General features: G+C 64.5%; 2 long non-coding RNA genes across 2 annotated transcripts; one reads left to right on the plus strand and one right to left on the minus strand.

Annotated features, from left to right (window-relative positions):
- Positions 1-5,383: 5,383 nt before the first annotated feature.
- On the plus strand, positions 5,384-9,932 carry LOC149123322 (uncharacterized). The gene is made up of 2 exons (XR_016215770.1): positions 5,384-6,431; positions 6,550-9,932. It is a non-coding gene; the product is annotated as an uncharacterized LOC149123322 (long non-coding RNA).
- Positions 9,933-10,715: 783 nt separating this feature from the next.
- Positions 10,716-16,376, minus strand: LOC149123323 (uncharacterized). The gene is made up of 2 exons (XR_016215771.1): positions 16,287-16,376; positions 10,716-11,246 (listed from the first exon to the last, which is right to left on the minus strand). It is a non-coding gene; the product is annotated as an uncharacterized LOC149123323 (long non-coding RNA).
- Positions 16,377-18,429: the final 2,053 nt, after the last annotated feature.

Raw genomic sequence — 18,429 nt, forward strand, 5'->3', positions numbered from 1 at the left:
CCCTAGGACACAGTCCCCGGGGGCCGACGCTCCTTTCTCTGAGTCAGCGGGGGGTGGGGGGCTTCCCAGAGCCAAAGCTGAGCCCCTCCCCCGGGCCCGGAGAGCTGGGTGCCTTCGGGTGCCCTGCGCCTCTGCCCGCCCCAGGAGCGGGCCTCGCTGGCCAGGTGGGTGCAGAGGAGGCAGAGCCGCTGGAGGCGTGGCCCAGGTTTCAGGAGAGGAGGCCACGTGGGGGAGCCGCAGACCCGGGGTGAGGGGACCTGCGCGCCTCGCGGCCAGCGGGAAGACCCCAGAACCAGGCCCGCTGCCTGCAACCCCGGGCCTCGGCCTGGCCCTGCCCTGGGCGCTGGCGGGCCGCGGGGCCGGGGCTCCCCTGGTCTCTGGAGCTAGGGCTGTCCTGGGTGCGGCAGGGCCCCTGTGCCCACTGGCTGCCAGCTCCCGTCATGGCAATCACCAAACGCCCTCGGGCATTGCCAAAACCGCCCTGCTCAAGACCGCATGCCCCGCAGGGGCGGAAGAACTCACCGTGGGGTTTGGGCCTGGCACGCGGCAGCGCCGGCATGGGGCACCTGGGGCCTCGGGTCCCCACCTCTCCCTCCCACCCCAACCCTGACTGAGCGGGGCTGCCACTCCCCATCTGGCTTAACCTGCCCAGCCTCAGTCTTCCCATCTGGGAAACGGGGCTTGAGGGCCCGTCCCTCAGGGCCTCCTTTGGTGGTTGTGATTACCGGGGCGATATCCTGACAAGAGCGCAGGGGCCCAGAGCTCCTGCGTCCCGGCCCCCGTTAACGCCGCGGCTCAGTTCCCGGAGTGGCCTGCGGCCGATGCACCGTCCCTGGCGTCCAGCCCTCCTTACAGTGCCCGGGCTCAGGGTGCCGGAGGTCCGGCCCTCTTGTCCACATCCCAGCCACCTGGAAAGAGTCGCCGCAGCGGAAGACGGCGACCTGGCGGCCAGCACGCGGGCACATCTCACACGGCCGGGGAGAGGCACAGGGGCGGCAGACGCGGTTTCTGCGAAGCCTGCCTGGCGCTCGGCCACAGGGATCTGCAGAGAGGCCTGGGAAGTGCGTGCTGAGAACAGCTGTGCATGGGGGCTGGCGCCATGGCAGGTGAAGCTGCCACCTGCAGTGCCCACATCCCATGGGGGCGCCGGTTCGAGTTCCCTACCACCTAACACTTTTTTCCCGTCTTGAAATTCCTTCAGGGTGTGATGTTTGGGGCTGTGGCAGCCATCTCGTCACTGTGAGGCAGCAAGGCTAACGCCAAAAAGCCAGGCCATAGGGCGTCGGAATGGGAAGTGGTGGACATGGGACCACGGCTGAGGCATGCCTTGACCCTGGTGTAGCTCCAGGTGTATTTTTTTGTCTGTGAATGAGCGAGACAGCACCACCACGGGCGGGGCAGCCTGCAGGCATTCCCTGTGTCCCACATCGTGGCCCTGGAGTGTCCGCCCCGAATCCCCGGAGGCCGGAGCTCCCCTTTATTCCCAGGAGTGGCTGACACCTCCTTCCCCCACCGCTGCCCCGGGGCCCCTGGAGAGCGGCCCAGCCCGGTGAGCCTGCTTGGGTCCTGGGCACCGGGGATTCGATGTACAGAACCTCAGGGCCTCAGGCAAACTCTGCCATTTACTCGGCTCCAACAGGCCCGGCCCTGCCACCTGCATTGGGGTGGCCTCTGTGTCGCTCCATCAGTGCTGGGACAGCAGGCGCTGGCTTCCGCTGTGGGGCCAGCGACAAGCACCGCGGTCACTGACCTGCCGGGCGACATGCCCATCCCTCCCTTCTCCGTTCACAGAGCGGGCGCCACACGGCCAGGACGTGACAGCAGCACCGGGCGTTGGGCCACCCCAGCGCGGCTTCCGACGGCCACAGCTTCCTCACCAAGGGGTGGGGCGTGGTCAGCCCTGGGGTCGCTGGTGCCAGGGGCAGCCAGCGTAGACTATTTGTCTTTTCTTTTAAAGATTTATTTATGTACTTGGAAAGCGGAGTGGGGGAGGGAGAGAGAGAGAGAGAGAGAGAGAGAGGTCTTCCATCCGCTGGTTCAGTCCCCAGTTGGCCGCAACGGCCGGAGCTGCGCCCATCCGAAGCCAGGAGCCAGGAGCTTCTTCCCGGTCTCCCACGTGGGTACAGGGGCCCAAGCACTTGGGCCATCCTCCACTGCTTTCCCAGGCCACAGCAGAGAGCTGGATCGGAATTGGAGCGACCGGGCCTCGAACCGGTGTCCACATGGGATGCCGGCCCTGCAGGCGGCTCCTCTCCCGGGGGTTCTGGTTGGAGCTCCGAGCAGCACCGCCCACGCCGGCCTCTCCAAAGAGAATCTCGGAGCGTCCATCCGACTGCCTGCCTCGTCTCATTGGCTAGAGCCAGATCACGTGCTCAACCTGGGCCAATCACGGGGAGGCCGGGATGGGCGTGCCACCGCTGGCCGACCAATCACACTCATTCCCTGGGGCTGGCACAGCGCGGTTGGCGCAGCCGGGGTCCGTTAGAAAAGAGGGGGATGGGGGTCGGGGTTGGGGTCAGCCAGGGCCACCTGCCGCACAGCTGACGTTTGCTGAGCGCGCGGGGAGCCGGGCCGGCCCCGCTTGGGCCCCGGCTGGGGTGGGGACGGGCGAGGGGCGTCTTAGACACAGAGAGGTCTCAACGCGAGCCCGTTCCCCGCGATCCTGGAGTGGGGGTGGGGCGTGGGCGGCGGGGCGGGGCCTCGGGCGCACCTGGCCCCACGCCGGGCCCTCGGTGCCCCAGGACACCTGCCTTCCCGCTGTCCCCGCGGCCGGCCCCTCCAGCCTCGGTGCTTGCTTGCTTGCGGGGCCCTGCTCTCTCCTCCTGCCTTTCTTCTTTGTCTTTGTCTTCAGTTGAACAAAGTGAGGCTCCGGGACCAGGTGTCTGAGCCGGCTCTCTGCCCGCCCGCCTTGGGGAGACGCTCTCGGGACAGCTCCTCCCCCTGGGCCCTTGGTGGTTCCTGCAGGGCTGGCGCCGGGGTCTTGTGATTCTTGGGAGCGGGGGCAGGGCCGGCCTTGGCCGTGAGGGGCGTGAGTCACGGGGAGGAACATCCGGGCACGCAGCAGCGCAGGGAGACAGGAGCCCTGCCGGGCGCTGGGTCCTTGCTTGTCTGGATCCAGCCGCAGGCCCCGCCCAGGGATCTGGGGTCAAAGCACTCAGCAAATCAGCTCCCCTCCGGGGACCTCTGCGCCCCCTCCCAGGCTCCCTCCCCAATGCCCTCGCCCTCCCCTGGGGTCCCGAGGGGACATTGCCCGGCGGGAATCTCACCCAGGGGTTCCCCGGCCACCTGGGAGCTGAGGCCGGGCGCCCCGGGTCTGCTGGGTCCCGCTCTGCTCTCACCGGGGCGGGGACCTGCCCCCACGGCCCTGTACCCGGCATTGAGCCGCACAAGGCAGGCCAGCCAGGAGCAGTCATTTGGGGATTGAAGGCGCTCCCAGAAGGGGCTGGGTGAACAGCCCCAGGGAGCCCCGAGTCCCATGTCAGGTCCCTGCGATCCCGGCCCCCGGGTCCTGCCAGTCTCGCCCAGGGCGGAGCCAGCTGTGCCCCCGGCCTGCCCCATCCCTGCCCCAGCCACACTGGCCTCCTTCCCGTTCTTCCAGCACCCACGGGGCCCCCTCGGGCAGCCCACTTTGCTGTTCCCGGTGCCTGTTCCCGCCTGTCCCCTCAGCGCCCCCTCACTTACGCCGTAGCCCCGCCGCCCTCTCGGGCCGGCTCCCGTCAGGTCACCCTGTCGTGCTGCTCCGTAGAAGGAATCCATCCCTGCCTGCGCTCCTCTGTGTCCTGACACATAGTTGACCAATCTAGTTCATGGCTACGCAGAACAAACACAGCTCCTCCCAGCTTCCCTTGCAGCTAAGCACAGCCAGCAGGTTGCCACGGGTGGCCGTTCCCAGAATCCCTCCCAGAGATTGAGGGCTGCCTGCCTTTACCCACTAGCTTTCCTTCTCCATCCTGCCATCTGGAAGGCAGATGTGAAGTCGGGTGCACCGGCTGCCACACTGGACTATGAGGAAGAGGACCACAGCCTGCAAATGGTGGGAGTGGTGGGACCCTGAGGCCCTGTGGGGCTGCCAACCTCGCCCCAAACTGCCCACATCTGGACTGCATTGACATGAGAGTAAAACAAACTCCTTTTTTTTGGTTTGTTTTTTATTGCTGATTTTTTTCAAATTAATCTTATTACACTCTATTATGACTACAGTTGTATACCCCAAGCAGCCAAAAAACGTCAGCTCCGACCAAGCCTGCATCTTGTTTAAAAGTCGCGATGGGCTCCGTCAATGCAGTCTAGAATTTTTGCTGGAGTTATCACAAGAGGCCTGGACCAGAGAAGGGAAACCACACAGCAGGAGGGGCGCGGAGCTGGGGCCTGACCCGGGGCGCCGAGCTGCACCCCACCCCTCCTTTCCCAGCCTGGGCGGCCCGGGCGGCCCCAGAGCCTCAGCTCCGCCTCGAGGAGCAGCCGGACCCCCTGACCTCCTGAGGCCCGACGTGTGGGGCGGCCACGCGGGGTCCCGCCGGCCCGCGTCCCCTCGGAACCTTTCCAGGGCTGACTAAGGCGGCACTGCTCCCCCCGCCCCCCGCGCGCCGCGTTCCTGCCCGGACCCCTGCAGCCGCCGCTCCCACCGAATGCCAGCAGCGTCTCCCAGAAGCTGTGGCCTCGTGGCCGCTGGCGGGGCACCGCGGGGTGTTCTGGTTGAAGGGGGTGAGCCGCGGCCCCCGCTGTGGGGCTGCTGGGGGGTTGCTCTGGCCCTGCTCCTTAGCAGGTGGCCTTGGGCGGGCGGGCGGGCCACAGCCTCTTCCCCTGTGGAATGGGAGAGCCGGGCCGGCGCGGCGACACGCGTGGAGGAGCGGGAGGCACGGGAACCCTAAGGAGCAGGGTGACCAGGGAGCGAGGGGCGGGGCCCCTGCCACTGCCCCGCCCTGCCCCGCCCGGCCCCGCCGGGCCATTGAATAGTGCAGCCGGACGAGGGGCGTCGGGGCTGGAAGGCCACGCGTGACCAGGCCTTGGCCTTGCTGCTTCGGTGACGCGATGGCCCTGGGATCACGGCCTTCTTGAGCCCATGGCGGGAGGGGGGGGGCTGGGCGCAGAGCCGGGCCGGGCCGGGCCAAGGTCTGCGCGGCTGCCTCACGCTCGAGTCACGCAAGGGGGCGGGGAGCGACTCCCAGGTCCACCCGCACCCCGGCCGCCCCCTGGCGGGAAGGGCTCGGGCCTCACCCCCACGTGCTTGCGCTGACCCGAGCCTCGGGCTGCCGCCTCCCTCCTCCCTCAGAGCCTCCCCTGTCCGTGGCTCCCTCTCTGTGGCTCCTCCCCCGTGACGCCCCCCTCCGTGGCTCCTCCCCCGTGCCCCCCCCCCCACGGCCCCCTTCCCCGCGTCTGTCCTGCGGGCTTTGCTCGCTCTGTGTCGATTTCACTTTCTCTGTCTCCGCGCTCAGTCCTTGTCCCGCAGCCAGCACATTATGTCCCGGCTGGGGTCTGACGTCAGGCGGGGCCTGGCCGCCCGCCACGGGCCGCGGCTGCCGGGCAGGGCAGGCGGAGGGAGCGCTCGGCTCCCGGTCCCGCCGTGGCCGCTGGCCCAGCACCAGGCTGGCGCTCGGCTGGGGGCTTCGGCGCGCCCCCCCACCCCCCGCCGGCCCCGGGGGCGGGAGCTGCAGGCGGCTCAGCCTCCCGCTTCGCTTCCTCCCTTCCCTTCGCGCAGCTCCTGTCCTTGCGGGGCCCCGGGGGGCGGGGGTCCCAGAGGCGTGACCTTGGGCGTCAGCAGCCTCTCTCAACCTCAGCTCCTGTACAGTATGGAGACCCCGCCCCCATCAGGTCTGAGGCCCCGAGGAGGCTGGCGGGGTGGGGGGCGGGGAGGCGGGGCGTCCGGGTGTGAGGGTCCCCTGCGTTCATCAGACTGGGATGTGCCTTGAGGAAGAGGGGGTCAGAAGGAGGCCACACCCCAAATCCAAACAGCACCCTGTGAGAAGCCCTCCCCGAGCTGAGCCGGGCCAAGCCTGGCCCCATCAGAGCCCGGATAAGTGGCTAAAAAATGCAATATTTCTTGTTCGGTTTGTTTGTTTTTCGCCCCTGATTTCGCCCCTGAAGGGCGCCCGCGTAGCGTCTGAGCTTCCCGGCGAAGACCCAGGCCTGCCAGGCAGCCGGCCCTGGGAGACTCCCCGGGGCGGCCCGGGCCTGGGGCTGCGGCCTCAGCTTTCTCATCTGTCAAATGGGGGCCGTCTGCGCTGGCTTTCGCTCAGCGGTTCCTTTGTCTACTGAATGGTAGCTGTGGTGCGGCTAAGGCTGAGCCGTGCTTGCCGAGGTGCCGGCGTGGGCCTTGGCCCTGGCGCTGTCTCCACACCCCCAGCAGCCTCTTTGCAGCCTCCTTTTCCTCTTATTTGAGGTCTCGGAGGCACAGAAGGCGGCCCCTGGAGAACCACGCGCCCTGGACACCTGTAGGTCGAGACCCCCTGCCGTTGGCCAACTTTTTAAAAATTTTTCATATTTTGTGAAAATATAACCTGACCTGGTGCTTCGTTTTAAGATGCTGTTTGTTGTTGGTGTTGTGATTAGAAGGCAGGAGATTCGCGGGTCCGGAGGGAGGCCCCTCCCCCGCCAGCCCTCGCTCCCGGGTCTGAAGTCTTGGCATGCGTGGCTGTCGAGTTATCCGCTGTAAATCAGGACCTAAAACATCACGACAGAAGGAAGGAAAGGTGAGGGCAGCGGGGCCCAGTGCGTGCTGCCCCTCAGCCTGCTGGAGCACACCCTGGTGACTCTCTCCCTGTGCTGGCTGGCTGCGGGTGCCCGGTCTCTTCCCGCAATGCCGACATCCGGGCCAGGATGTAGCTGTGGGCTGCCTTCCCTGCTGGGCGCTGGCTGGGTCCGTGTCTCCCCCCATGGGACGGCCAGGTCTGTGACTCCCCTGTGGGATGGCCAGGTCTGTGTCTCCCCCATGGGACGGCCGTCTTCCCTGTGGGAAGGCTGGGTCTGTGTCCCCCCAGTGGGATGGCCGGGTCCATGTCTTCCCTGTGGGAAGGCTGGGTCTGTGTCTCCCCTGTGGGATGGCCGGGTCCATGTCTCCCCTGTGGGAAGGCTGGGTCTGTGTCTCCCCCCGTGGGATGGCCGGGTCCATGTCTCCCCTGTGGGAAGGCTGGGTCTGTGTCCCTGCCGTGGGATGGCCGGGTCCATGTCTTCCCTGTGGGATGGCCGGGTCCATGTCTCCCCCGTGGGATGGCCGGGTCCATGTCTTCCCTGTGGGATGGCCAGGTCCATGTCTCCCCCGTGGGACGGCCATCTCCCCTGTGGGAAGGCTGGGTCTGTGTCTCCCCCCGTGGGATGGCCGGGTCCATGTCTTCCCTGTGGGAAGGCTGGGTCTGTGTCTTCCCTGTGGGATGGCCGGGTCCATGTCTTCCCTGTGGGATGGCCGGGTCCATGTCTCCCCCGTGGGACGGCCATCTCCCCTGTGGGAAGGCTGGGTCTGTGTCCCCCCCGTGGGATGGCCGGGTCCATGTCTTCCCTGTGGGATGGCCGGGTCCATGTCTCCCCCGTGGGATGGCCGGGTCCATGTCTTCCCTGTGGGATGGCCGGGTCCATGTCTCCCCCGTGGGACGGCTGTCTCCCCTGTGGGAAGGCTGGGTCTGTGTCTCCCCCTGTGGGATGGCCGGGTCCATGTCTTCCCTGTGGGAAGGCTGGGTCTGTGTCTCCCCTGTGGGATGGCCGGGTCCATGTCTCCCCTGTGGGAAGGCTGGGTCTGTGTCTCCCCCCGTGGGATGGCCGGGTCCACGTCTCCCGCCGTGGGACGGCCGGGTCGGTGTCTCCCCCCTGCAGCAGTCTGTGGGCGCTCACAGTAGGTTCACAGGAAACTCCTGAATGAGCGAGTGCGTGGATTTTCCAAAGGACTCGGGCACCAGCTAAGCGCCCCGGGCCACTGTGTCCGCGTCGCGCCTCGGGGACGTCTTTCCACATAGCCGCGCTGCTGAGCCCCATCGGTCATGTCTGCACCGAGCACCACAACAAACGTCTGTTTGATGTCTTCCAGAAGCCTCCTCTGCCCAAGTGGGAAGCTCTCTTTCAAACACAGATCTGTGAGCAAATTCCATGTGACGCGCCGAGCCCCAGCCTTTGGCTGTTGACTTCCAGCCTGATGCTCCGCTAGTTACACGGGCCCATTGTTTTCTGGGACAAGTCAGGATTTACTGTCTGTCCCTGACATCATGTGTTTCCAGAGAAGCTTAAATGTGAAGAACTCGCCCCCCTGCCCCGCCCCATTTCCACCAGTGGATTTGCTGAAGCTGGGAAACTTGGTGTAACCCTTGCCTCCCTGGCTGCCTGGCCACAGTGGCGCCAGCCCAGCTCGTTTCTGCCCCAGTGCCTTTGCACTGGCTGTTCCCTGTGCCCAGAATAGGCTGGCTATTTGCTCAGCTCCCCTCGCCTACCTCCGGTCTCTGCTCGAACACCCCCTTCTCAGAGGGGACTCCCTCCCGCATCTCCAAGCCACTTACCCGGCTCAAAGACCGCCTGCCTCAGCTGGCATTGTACCCACCCTCCCCACGCCGGTCTCGCTGTGCGGGCTCTCTGGATCCTGCTTCCTGTACTGAGAGCAGCCACGTGGCCTGCGTCTGCGGCATTGCGCCCGTCGGGGAAACTTGGTGGAGTCGAGGATGTTAACTCCAGGATCCCGAGATCCAATGCGGTATTCATTCCTCCCTTTGAGATTTCTCTGTGGTGCACCTGCTCTGCGCCCGGGGCCTGGGTGGAGGCCGGCAGCTCAACCGTGGCTTGGGCGGGCTCTGCAGCCCTGGGTCCCGGCTCTAAGGCAGCTCCTGCAGGGGCCACGCCAATGGAGTGCAGAGAAATAAACCAGCGAGGCCAGAAACCTGCGCCCGGAGCTGCTCGGGGCGCTGAACTTTGGCCTACTTTCTGCCACCTTGTCTGCACCGCAGAGAGGGTCTCCCGCCTCAGCCCATGGCTCCCCGAGGGAAGATGCTAGAAAACTCGCTTTCCCAGGCTCCTTCGCAGCTCGTGGGCAGGCACGTGCCTCGCCAGCATCCCAGCAGGTGCAGCGGGATGAGTGTGACAGGAGGCCCCGCGCCCGGCCCATAGTGAGCCCACGAGCCCCTCCACCCCCCTGACGGGGCCAGGGTGGGGGTGGGGTGGGCCCCTCTGCCTGCAGCTCCGGCTGCCCGGCTGCCCACAGAGCATGCGGGCCAGGTTGGGGCAGCCCCTGCATGACGGCTTCTCGGAGACCCTCACCGGGCGGGGAGGGGGTGTGGCACTCGCCCCTTGTCTCTGTGAGGCAGTTGGGTCCCTGCCACCCCCCTGGCTTCAGCTGGTCCAGCCCCGACTCTTGTGGGCAGCAGGGGCCGTGAGCCGGCACGTGGAAGATCTCTGTCTCTGCTTTTCAAATAAAGCAAACAAAAATTCGAAGTGGCGTCTCGGGTCCACGTTCAGCTGCTGGAGGAACCCATTCGGGTGCTGGAGGAACCCATTTGGGTGCTGGAGACTTGGCGGGGTTCCCGCACTCCTGCTGGGGGGGGGCAGGGCATGCTCACCATCTCAGCCCCTAGCTCCTCCCTCTGAGTGTCAGAAATACTAAAGTAGCAGAGACCAATGGGCTGTAGGAAGCTGCCTCTTGGGGCTGGCGCTGTGGCGCAGTAGGTTAAACCTCTGCCTGCAGTGCCGGCATCCCATGTGGGCACTGGTTCTAGTCTTGGCTGCTCCACTTCCGATCCAGCTCTCTGCTGTGGCCTGGGAAAGCAATAGAAGATGGCCAAGTCCTTGGGCCCTTGCACCCCCATGGGAGACCGGAAAAAGCTCCTGGCTCCTGGCTTCTGGTCCAGCTCCAGCCGTTGCGGCCATTTGGAGAATGAACCAGCAGATGGAAGATTCTCTCTCTCTCTCTCCCGCCCCACCCCCGAAATTAAAAAAAAAAAAAAACTTAAATAAAAAAGAAGAAAGTTGTTTGTCTCTTTCATAATATAAATATGGAGAAGGCAGTCCAGGTTTCACAACTTCATCAACAACTTCCACTGGGCCCGAGATGGCCACCAGGCTCCGATCGTCACATCTGCATTCCAGTCAGCAAGAAGGAGGATGAGGAAGAAGAGGCACCCCCCCACACACACAAGGGCAACTTATATCCCACTGGCCGGATCTTAGCCACATGGACGCTCTTGGCTGTAAGGGGCAAGGAAGAGTCCTGTGGTTTTTTAAGGTCCAAGTAGGTTTTGCAATGATGTGAAAAGTGCGATGTTGCCGGTTGGGACCCACCCAGATTTGCAGTTGTGTACCCAGCGCAATTGCAACTTTGTAATCAGATTTCGGAATGGAGACAGCTACTCCCAGGACAGCGCTGCTGGCAGACCCGCCTTGCAGGAAATCTAATAAGAAATTTCCTTTTTTCTTTCTATTCTGTTTTTCAAAATGCTCACAATTGTGCAAACTCCGCTTCCCAAACAAAGGCACCGCTGTGCAGAGGAGACAGCGCGTCCGCACTCGCGCAGGGGAGGACCCCGAGCCGCGGGCGACAGGGCGGTCCCCAGAGGAGCGCCTAGGGCCCCCACGCAGCCGTCGGGGGGCGAGAACCGGAACTCAGCGCAGCTCTCGTGCCGTGGCCTCGCGCCTGCCCTCTCTCTGTCTGTGCGGTGCGGTGAGCACGACAGGTGGGCCAACCCCCCCCCCCGAGCCTCCCGAAGCCCCCTGGGGAGCAGCCGGCAGCAAGGGGCCTGTATGCAGTAGGTGCTCATTAAGTGTGGACTCTTTTTTTGCTTTTGGAGCAGGGCTTGCACAGCTGTGTGTGTGTCAAAGCTCAGTGACCGACGTGCCAATTCTCCGTCCGTCCGTCTGTCCGTCTGTCCACCCACCCATCCATTTCTGCACCGCATCTGCCCAAGGGTGCAGCAGCCGATGCCAGGGGTTCCCTCTCACGGAGCTGGAGTTCGGGGGTGCAGGAACAGCCCAGGGACCGGACAGACGCCTGTGCCATACAAAGTTGTGAGGTGCAAGTGGAACTGAAACCAGCGGGCGAGTCGGCTCCTCTGTGTGCACAGCGACCCCAGAGCAGCCCACACCTCCTCCAGGTGGATGCCAGGAGCTCACCTTCTCCGCTTCTCTGGGCTTGAGAAACAGCAGGGAGTCCTGGGAGGCAGGTGCAGGAACCATGCCTGGACGGGGCAAGCGGCTCCTCCGACACCACGCAGCCGAGGAGTGTGGGAGCCTGAGCTCGAACCCGGGATCCCGGACTCCACAGCTCGAGCCATTCCGTGGTTTCGCTGCAGGAGGCGTGGCCCCGAGTTGAAAGGAAGGAACAGAGAAGTTGCGAAGTTGAGCCAGCGCCACACAGCTCTCCGCAGCGTCACACACTGAGGCCGGATCCCCTCCTGAAACCCAGGCCTGGGCTCGGGGCTCCACGAGCGTGGGTTTGCTGAAGGTGGGGTAGCCCGCAGCCCAGGGGACACCCGTGGCCAAGCACAGTGAGGGGGAGGAGGCCGACCCCAGCCGCTTCCTGGAGGAGGCGCACCCTGGCCTGCAGGATGAGCTGGGGGCTGCACAGACCCCCGCCCTCATCCCTGTGCCTCTGGGCGGTCTGGGACCCGGGACAAGCCCCCCAGAGGCCGGGCTGGGGGTTGAGAGAGAACAGCCAGCTCTCAAACCCAGCCTCAGGGCAAGGCCCGGGCAGCGGGCAGCGGGCACGGGGCGGCGGGGCCTTGGCCACGGCCCCACAGTGACCAAGGTCCATGGGTGACATTGAGGTTGTTTGTGCAAATGTGCTCCATTTTCCTTGGCAGTGGCGTCACCAAGAAAAACAAGCCTCCCGCCCTGGGTGACGGAGGTGCACGCGGGGGCTGAGGACGGCGCCCTGGGCCCCCAGTGTCTGGAAGGGGCGGCACCAAGGGTGGGGTCGTACAAAGGGGACCCCGGGACCTTGGCAAGGACATGGCGCTCACTTTCACGGGCAAGGGGGTGCGTCTGACCGGGTTCAAGTGGGTTTAAGATGTGGTTCATTTGCTGGTCCATTCATTCATTCATTCAACCGATAGTTGAATGTGCCAGGTGCCATGCCAGGTGCTGGGGAAACCAGACTCAAGGCGACAGCTACGGCCCCTGGGTGCCTGGGACCTGAGGGGACACAGATCCTAAACCACGACCTGCAGGTTGTGGCCAGGTCCTCTCAGGAGGCGACGCCAGCAGCCGCCAGCTCAGGCGGTCCTCACTGAGCAGCCACTGTGCGCCGGCCCCGTGCCGAGCCCCCACGGGAGACCAACCAGCACCGCTGACAGGCGGGTGCAGTCGGGGATGCAGACGGACTATGCAGCAGGGAGGGCTTCCTGGAGGAAGGGCCATGAGCAGGAGTCAGCCAGGCGAGGAACTGTGCTTGGAGGTGGGGGGGCGAGGCGGGGGCTGTCTCCCGTGACCCGTGGGGCTGGCGGCGGTGGCTCTGCTGGGAGGAGCTGCTCTAAGCGCATTGGCAGAGGCCTTGGGGCAGCTGCAGAGGGCCGAGCAGTCGCAGCCTCTGCTCCGTCTCGGCTCTCAGACCCTTTCCCTGTCCCGTGGCTCTGGCTCCGCCCAGATCCGCAGGCAGCGAGGGAGCAGCGGGAGGCGAGGTCAGGGGCACGGGGACAGCTGAGCTCAGGGACGGGCGCTGACTGAATGTTCTGTTTTGGAAAGACAGGGGCGAAGGTGGTGACCACGAAATCTGATAACCTGGCCAAACTCTGCCCGGCCGCCTCTGGCCCACGGCCCGTGACCCGGTGGCTGGCGCCCAGAATTTCCCAGAGGGAGGGGGAGAGGGGATCGTGGCCAGGCAGCAAGTGGCGCGGGCGGACCCGAGGGTGAGCTCGGCGGGGGCGAGCCCAGGACAGACGGGCTTCTCCACGTGCTCCCTGGGCCCCGCCGGCCCGGGCAAGGGCTCCCGGGAAGCAGGGTGCTGGCCCTTGGGATTCGAGACTGAATCCCAGCTTTGAAAACTACTGGCTGTGTGACTTTGCACAAGTTCCTTGGCCTCTCTGTGCAAGACGAGGAGAGAGCAGCCCCTGCTCACGCGCTCCAGGGACGACTGTCCCTCAGGAGCGCCCGCCAAGGTCTGCGAGCGTCGCGGGGCGCAGGACCCAGGCTTTGTTTCTGCTGTGTGTTTGAAGGGTTAATGCTGAGGAGCAGCCACGATCAAGTTTGAATCTCTGCTCTCTGACCTTGGCTGTCTCGTAACCTCTCTGGCTGTCGGTTTGTTAGGGAACCATAAGCTCGGGACTCCCAGGGGGCCGCAGGTGGCGCCGCCCCCCACGCCACCGCACGCTCACTGTTGGTGCTGACGGCAGTGTTCTGCCAGGCTTCTGATGCAAGTGCCATCAGCCCATCTCCCGGAGGTGGAAACCGAGGCCCAGCCAGGAGCAGGCTGCCCAGGGCCAAGGTTCACAGAGCACCTGCTCCTCGGAGCTGCTCCGGAGCTGAACTCCTGGCACAGCCCGCCACTTCCTGCCCCGGCAGGGCCAGCTGCGGCTGTCACCTGTCTCACCTGCTTGGCGCCGTGCCCGTGCCCCAGTGTCCCCAGAACTGGTTGTACTGGATGGGATCAACAAGCCCACAGAGCCGTACCTGGCCCCGTCCTCAGCCCACTTCCTTGGCCTCTGCCAGTTGAGAGAAAGCCCACCCTGGCAGCAGCCCCACGCACCCGCCTCTCCCTGCACAGGAAGCAGGTGACAAGCACGCTGGCTCTGGCCGTGCCAGGGGCCTCGCTGAGCCCGCGCCTCTTCTGCAGAATGGGGACTGTCCTGTGACTCCGCCCCTCCCTCCAGCCCAGCTTGGCTCCTCCCAGCCAGTGGCAGCCCCTCAGAAGACAAGCATGAGCCTGGTGCCCCGTTGCCTGGGTTCAAATCCTGCCTCTGCTGTTTGCCAGCTGTGTGCTCCTGGACAAGCGACTTAACCTCTCTGGGCCATTCTTCACCCATAAAATTAAACAGATGCAGCACCCACTCCCACTCAGACGCGTCAGCCAGCAGAGGGGGCTTTGGGGGCTCCTAGGCAGTGTGGGCAGGGCCCGGGCCAGAAATGAGGGGAGCCAGTGAGGGAGAAGCCATAGCAGGGGACTTCGGACGACACAACCAGTTGGGGGGGGGGTGGCCTCTGGCAGAGCCGAGCTTCGTGCTGAGCCCTGTCCACACCCACAATCCCCACCGGCCCCGTGGCTGGGCCCAGAGCCTCCGTGTCAACCCTGCCGTCTCGGTTTCGGTCACGTGTGCTCCAGGCGCAAGTCCCAGCCTCTCCACTGTCAGCAGAGGTCCGGCGTCTGCACCCGTGGGCTCCTCACTGGCCCCCGGACCGCTGCAGCCCCTCCCCTCTGGTTGAGCCTCCCCCCCGCCCCCGCCACCTCCTTCCACATAGAGAGGGTGACTGCCTCTGCTCGGAACCCTCCGTGACCCCCACCCACCCCGGACAACAGCTCGGCCCTCCCTGTGGTTTGCAAGACTCTGCGCCACCCGCTCCTCACCCCCGCCCCCTCCACCCACCGCCCCCAACTCCCCGACTTCTTTAAACGTCGCAGGCCCGGGGCCGCCTCAGGGCCTCTGCACGTGCTGCTCCCTCTGATGGGAACACTCTTCCCCCAGTGAGCCCCGTTGCCCAATCCCCTCTTCCCTTTCAAGTCGGAACTCAAATATTTGCTCAGGGAGGCCTCCCTGGCCCTGCACCCCCTACTCCCCCATTAGACTCGCGCCAGTCCGACCCTCTGCCCCCTCCGCGGCTTAGCCCCCCCACCCCGAGCCCCGACTGCCGTCTGCAACCTGGCAGATCTCATGTCCCTGGCGATGCTGCTGCCCCTGCTCTCCGCGTCTCCCACACCAGCAGGTGCACAGGGGCCGTGGCAGACTGCAGGGGACCAGGGCGGAGCTCCGGGCCTGGGCCAGCAGGAGGGGTCAGGGGCTGACCAGGGCCAAGGGAGGGAGGCCTGGTCGTGCCTGGGGGGCGCAGCCAGGATGGGAAGTAGAGTGTGGGGGGGAGACAGAGGACAGAGGGTGTCCCGGTCTTGGTTGGAGCGGGGAGCAGGCTCCCTTCTGGGCCAAGAGCACGGAGCTGCCTGCCCCTCCTCCAGGGCCCTGGCCCCACAGCATCAGACACAGGGGCCCGGCTCCTGCCACTTCCATCGCAGGGATCTGAGCGCCAGCACTGGCCCTGACCTCGTGGGGGACTGGCCCTGTGACGTCACTCCCCGAGCCTCGTCTCCCCACCTGTCGCGCCGCCCCCTCCCTGCCGTGAGCTCAGGGCCTGCAGGGCCTGGCACCCTGCGCGCTCGAGGCCCCCACGAGCACGGGGCTGCTCGTGTTTATTTTTAGCCATGGCTCTGACGGACTGGGCAGCGACTGCAAAGGCCGCTGAGAGACCACAGGGCTCCCGCGACGCCAGCAGACCGCGGCGGGACAACTTCAGGGACACTGCCCTGCCCGCTCAGCCTTGGCGTGGAGTTATGTCACCCATGTCACCAGTGCTGCACCCCTGACCTTTCTCCAGCCAGGCCACGGTGCGGGGGCTGCAGCCCAGGCTCCCCGCCTCCCCGCGACCCCTCCCACGTCCCCACCGCTGCCAGGCCGGTGCGCTGGCTTCCGGCCAACCTCTGCCCGGGTGCTTCAACGCCTCCGGGCACCCAGCAGCCGCCCAGCCCCAGGGTATTTTTAAACCCTGGCCTCGGCCAACCTCTTTGTCACATTCCGCTCGGGGCTTGGATTCGGTGTGCGCCCCAGTTAGGGTAGCTAGGCGTTTGGGACTCATTCGACAACAAACAATTAATCAGGTTCCAGGCCCTGTAATGGCAAGGGAGGCTCCAGGAGCCACCCTCAGGGTCTGTCCCGAAGGCACCCACAGTGGGGCGACGAGGCCATGATGAGTGCCAGACCTGGGCCACTGCAGGGCCGGGGCGGGGCTGGGATCGGTGAGGTGGGCCGAGCCGGACCCAGGGGCTGTGGCGGGCTCTGGGCGGCTGCTCCCGCGTCCAGGCTCTGTTGTCACCAGGGAAGCTGGCCGGGTGCGCCCAGGGCTCCTGATTTTCCAGGAGAAGCTGCAAGTCTGGGTTTATGGAGGTTTGCTACTTTGAAGTAGCTGCAACATTGTTTTTAAAAAGTTAAATAGATTGAGAGCCTGCACCTGGGCGGGAAACCTGGCCGAAGCTCCTGGCTCCCGGCTTCGGATCAGCGCAGCTTCAGCTGCTGCAGCCAGTTGGGGAGTGAACCAGCAGATGGAAGACCACCCCCACCCCGTCCCTCTTTCTCTGTGACTCTGTTTTTCAAATAAATAAATCTTAAACAAAAGAAATTGTGTGAACTCACAATTAAATAAGGCCGAAAGTAGCCACTGCTCCAAGCTCGTCACCTGGCAATCATCTACTGCTTTCTGAGTGAGTTCCTGATGTCCCTTGCGTTCACTGTGGATGTGGCAACAGCAGGTTGATGACGTCGGTTGATAAGACGGCCACGCAGGAGCGCGCACACCACAGAAGGCACCCCCTCCTCCAGGGAGCCGGCTGGCAAATGTTTAGCTGCAGGGCCGGCACTGTGGTGCAGTGGGTTAAGCCACCACTGGTGACGCCGGCATCCTACATAGCCGGGGTCCAGTCCCTGCTGCTCCACTTCTAATCCAGCTCCCTGCTAATGCACCTGGGAAAGCAGCAGAAGACGGCCTAAGTGCTAGGGTCCCTGCATCCACGAGAGAGACCCGGATGGGGTTCCCGGCACCTGGCTTTAGCCTTGCTCAGCCCTGACCATTGCAACCACTTGGGAGTGAACCAGTAGATGGAAGGTCTCTCTCTATCTCTTGCTCTTGCTCTCGCTCTGTCTCTGACCCTCTCATTCACTCTCTCTGTATCTCTTTCCTTTCAAATAAATACATCTTGTTAAAAAGTGTTTAGCAGGGGCTGGTGCTGTGGCACAGCGGGTTAACACTCTGGCCTGAAGCGTCAGCATCCCATATGGGCGCCAGTTCTAGTCCTGGCTGTTCCACTTCCCATCCAGCTCTCTGCTGTGGCCTGGGAAAGCAGAAGATGGGCCCAAGTCCTTGGGCCCCTGCACACGCATGGGAGACCCAGAGGAAGCTCCTGGCTCCTGACTTCAGAACGGCACAGCTCCGGCCATTGCAGCCAAGTGGGGAGTGAAGCAGCGGATGGAAGATCTCTCTCTCTCGCTCTCGCTCTCGCTCTCGCTCTTGCTCTCGCTCTCGCTCTGCCTCTCCTCTCTCTGTGTAACTCTGGCTTTCAAATAAATAAATAAATCTTTATAAAAAAAGTGTTTAGCAGCAAATCAGATAAAAACAGGTGCACTGATAAGAGCACCACAGATCAAACAGGAAATGACTACGAGGAAGGGAAAGGGTGGGAGAGGCTGGGTCAGGGGAGGCGTCTCTGAGGAGGTGACATTTCCACAGACCCCTGAAGTCGGCAAGAGGGTGAGCAGTGGGTACCCGGCAGACCAAGGTCTGGGCCAGGGCATCAGCCAGCTGCTGCCGTAGGCAGGAATAAGCTCGTGGGCTCAGGCATGTGGCAGGAGTCGGGCAAGTGAGCAGAGCAGAGGGCGATGGGCAAGGGTCAGATCATAGGAGGTCTAAGGGGTCACAGCAGGGAGGAGGGTTGTTGGTCTCAGAGGAGTGGGGAGTTGCTGGGGACTCTGAGTAGGAGACGCCGGGATCCTCTTCCTCCAGCTGTGGGGGGAGGGGAGCAAAGCTGGGAGCCGCAGCCCAGCGGGCAGGGACAGTGGCACCTGCACCCCGCGGTAGCTGAGAACGTGACAACAAGGACATGGATATGGGACGTGCCGATGGCCCTTGGTGTTCCCAGGGCGTGGGTGCCAGGACCCCCTGTGGAAGACACACTCCTGATACCCCAACCCCCTCCAACACAGACGACCTGGGGCATCGCGCCAGGCACCCAGCCTGCAGGCTGCATTCAGCAATCATGACGGAGGCGGCCTGCACTGGGTCCCACAGGCACCACCGCTGTTGCTGGTGGTGATGGTGGTGATGGTGGTGATGGTGGTAATGGTGGTGGTGGTGGTGGAGGTGGTGATGGTGGTGGTGGTGGTGGTGGTGGAGGTGATGGTGGTGGTGGTGATGGTGGTGGTGGAGGTGATGGTGGTGGTGGTGATGGTGGTGGAGGTGATGGTGGTGGTGGTGGAGGTGATGGTGGTGGTGGTGGTAGAGGTGGAGGTAGAGATGGCGATGGTGATGGTGGAGGTGGTGGTGGTGGTGGAGGTGGTGGAGGTGGTGATGGAGGTGGTGGTGGTGATGGTAGTGGTGGTGGTGGTGGAGGTGGTGATGGTGATGATGGTGGTGGTGGTGATGTGGTGATGGTGGTGGTGGTGATATGGTGATGGTGATGGTGGTGGTGATGGTGGTGGTGGTGGTGGTGGTGATGGTGGTGGTGGTGGTGGTGGTGATGGTGGTGGTGGTGGTGATGGTGGTGGTGGTGGTGATGGTAGTGGT

The sequence above is a fragment of the Oryctolagus cuniculus genome, chromosome 11 (genome assembly GCF_051225735.1).
Source record: "Oryctolagus cuniculus isolate XC-2025 breed Fujian yellow rabbit chromosome 11, ASM5122573v1, whole genome shotgun sequence".
Lineage (NCBI taxonomy): Eukaryota > Metazoa > Chordata > Mammalia > Lagomorpha > Leporidae > Oryctolagus > Oryctolagus cuniculus.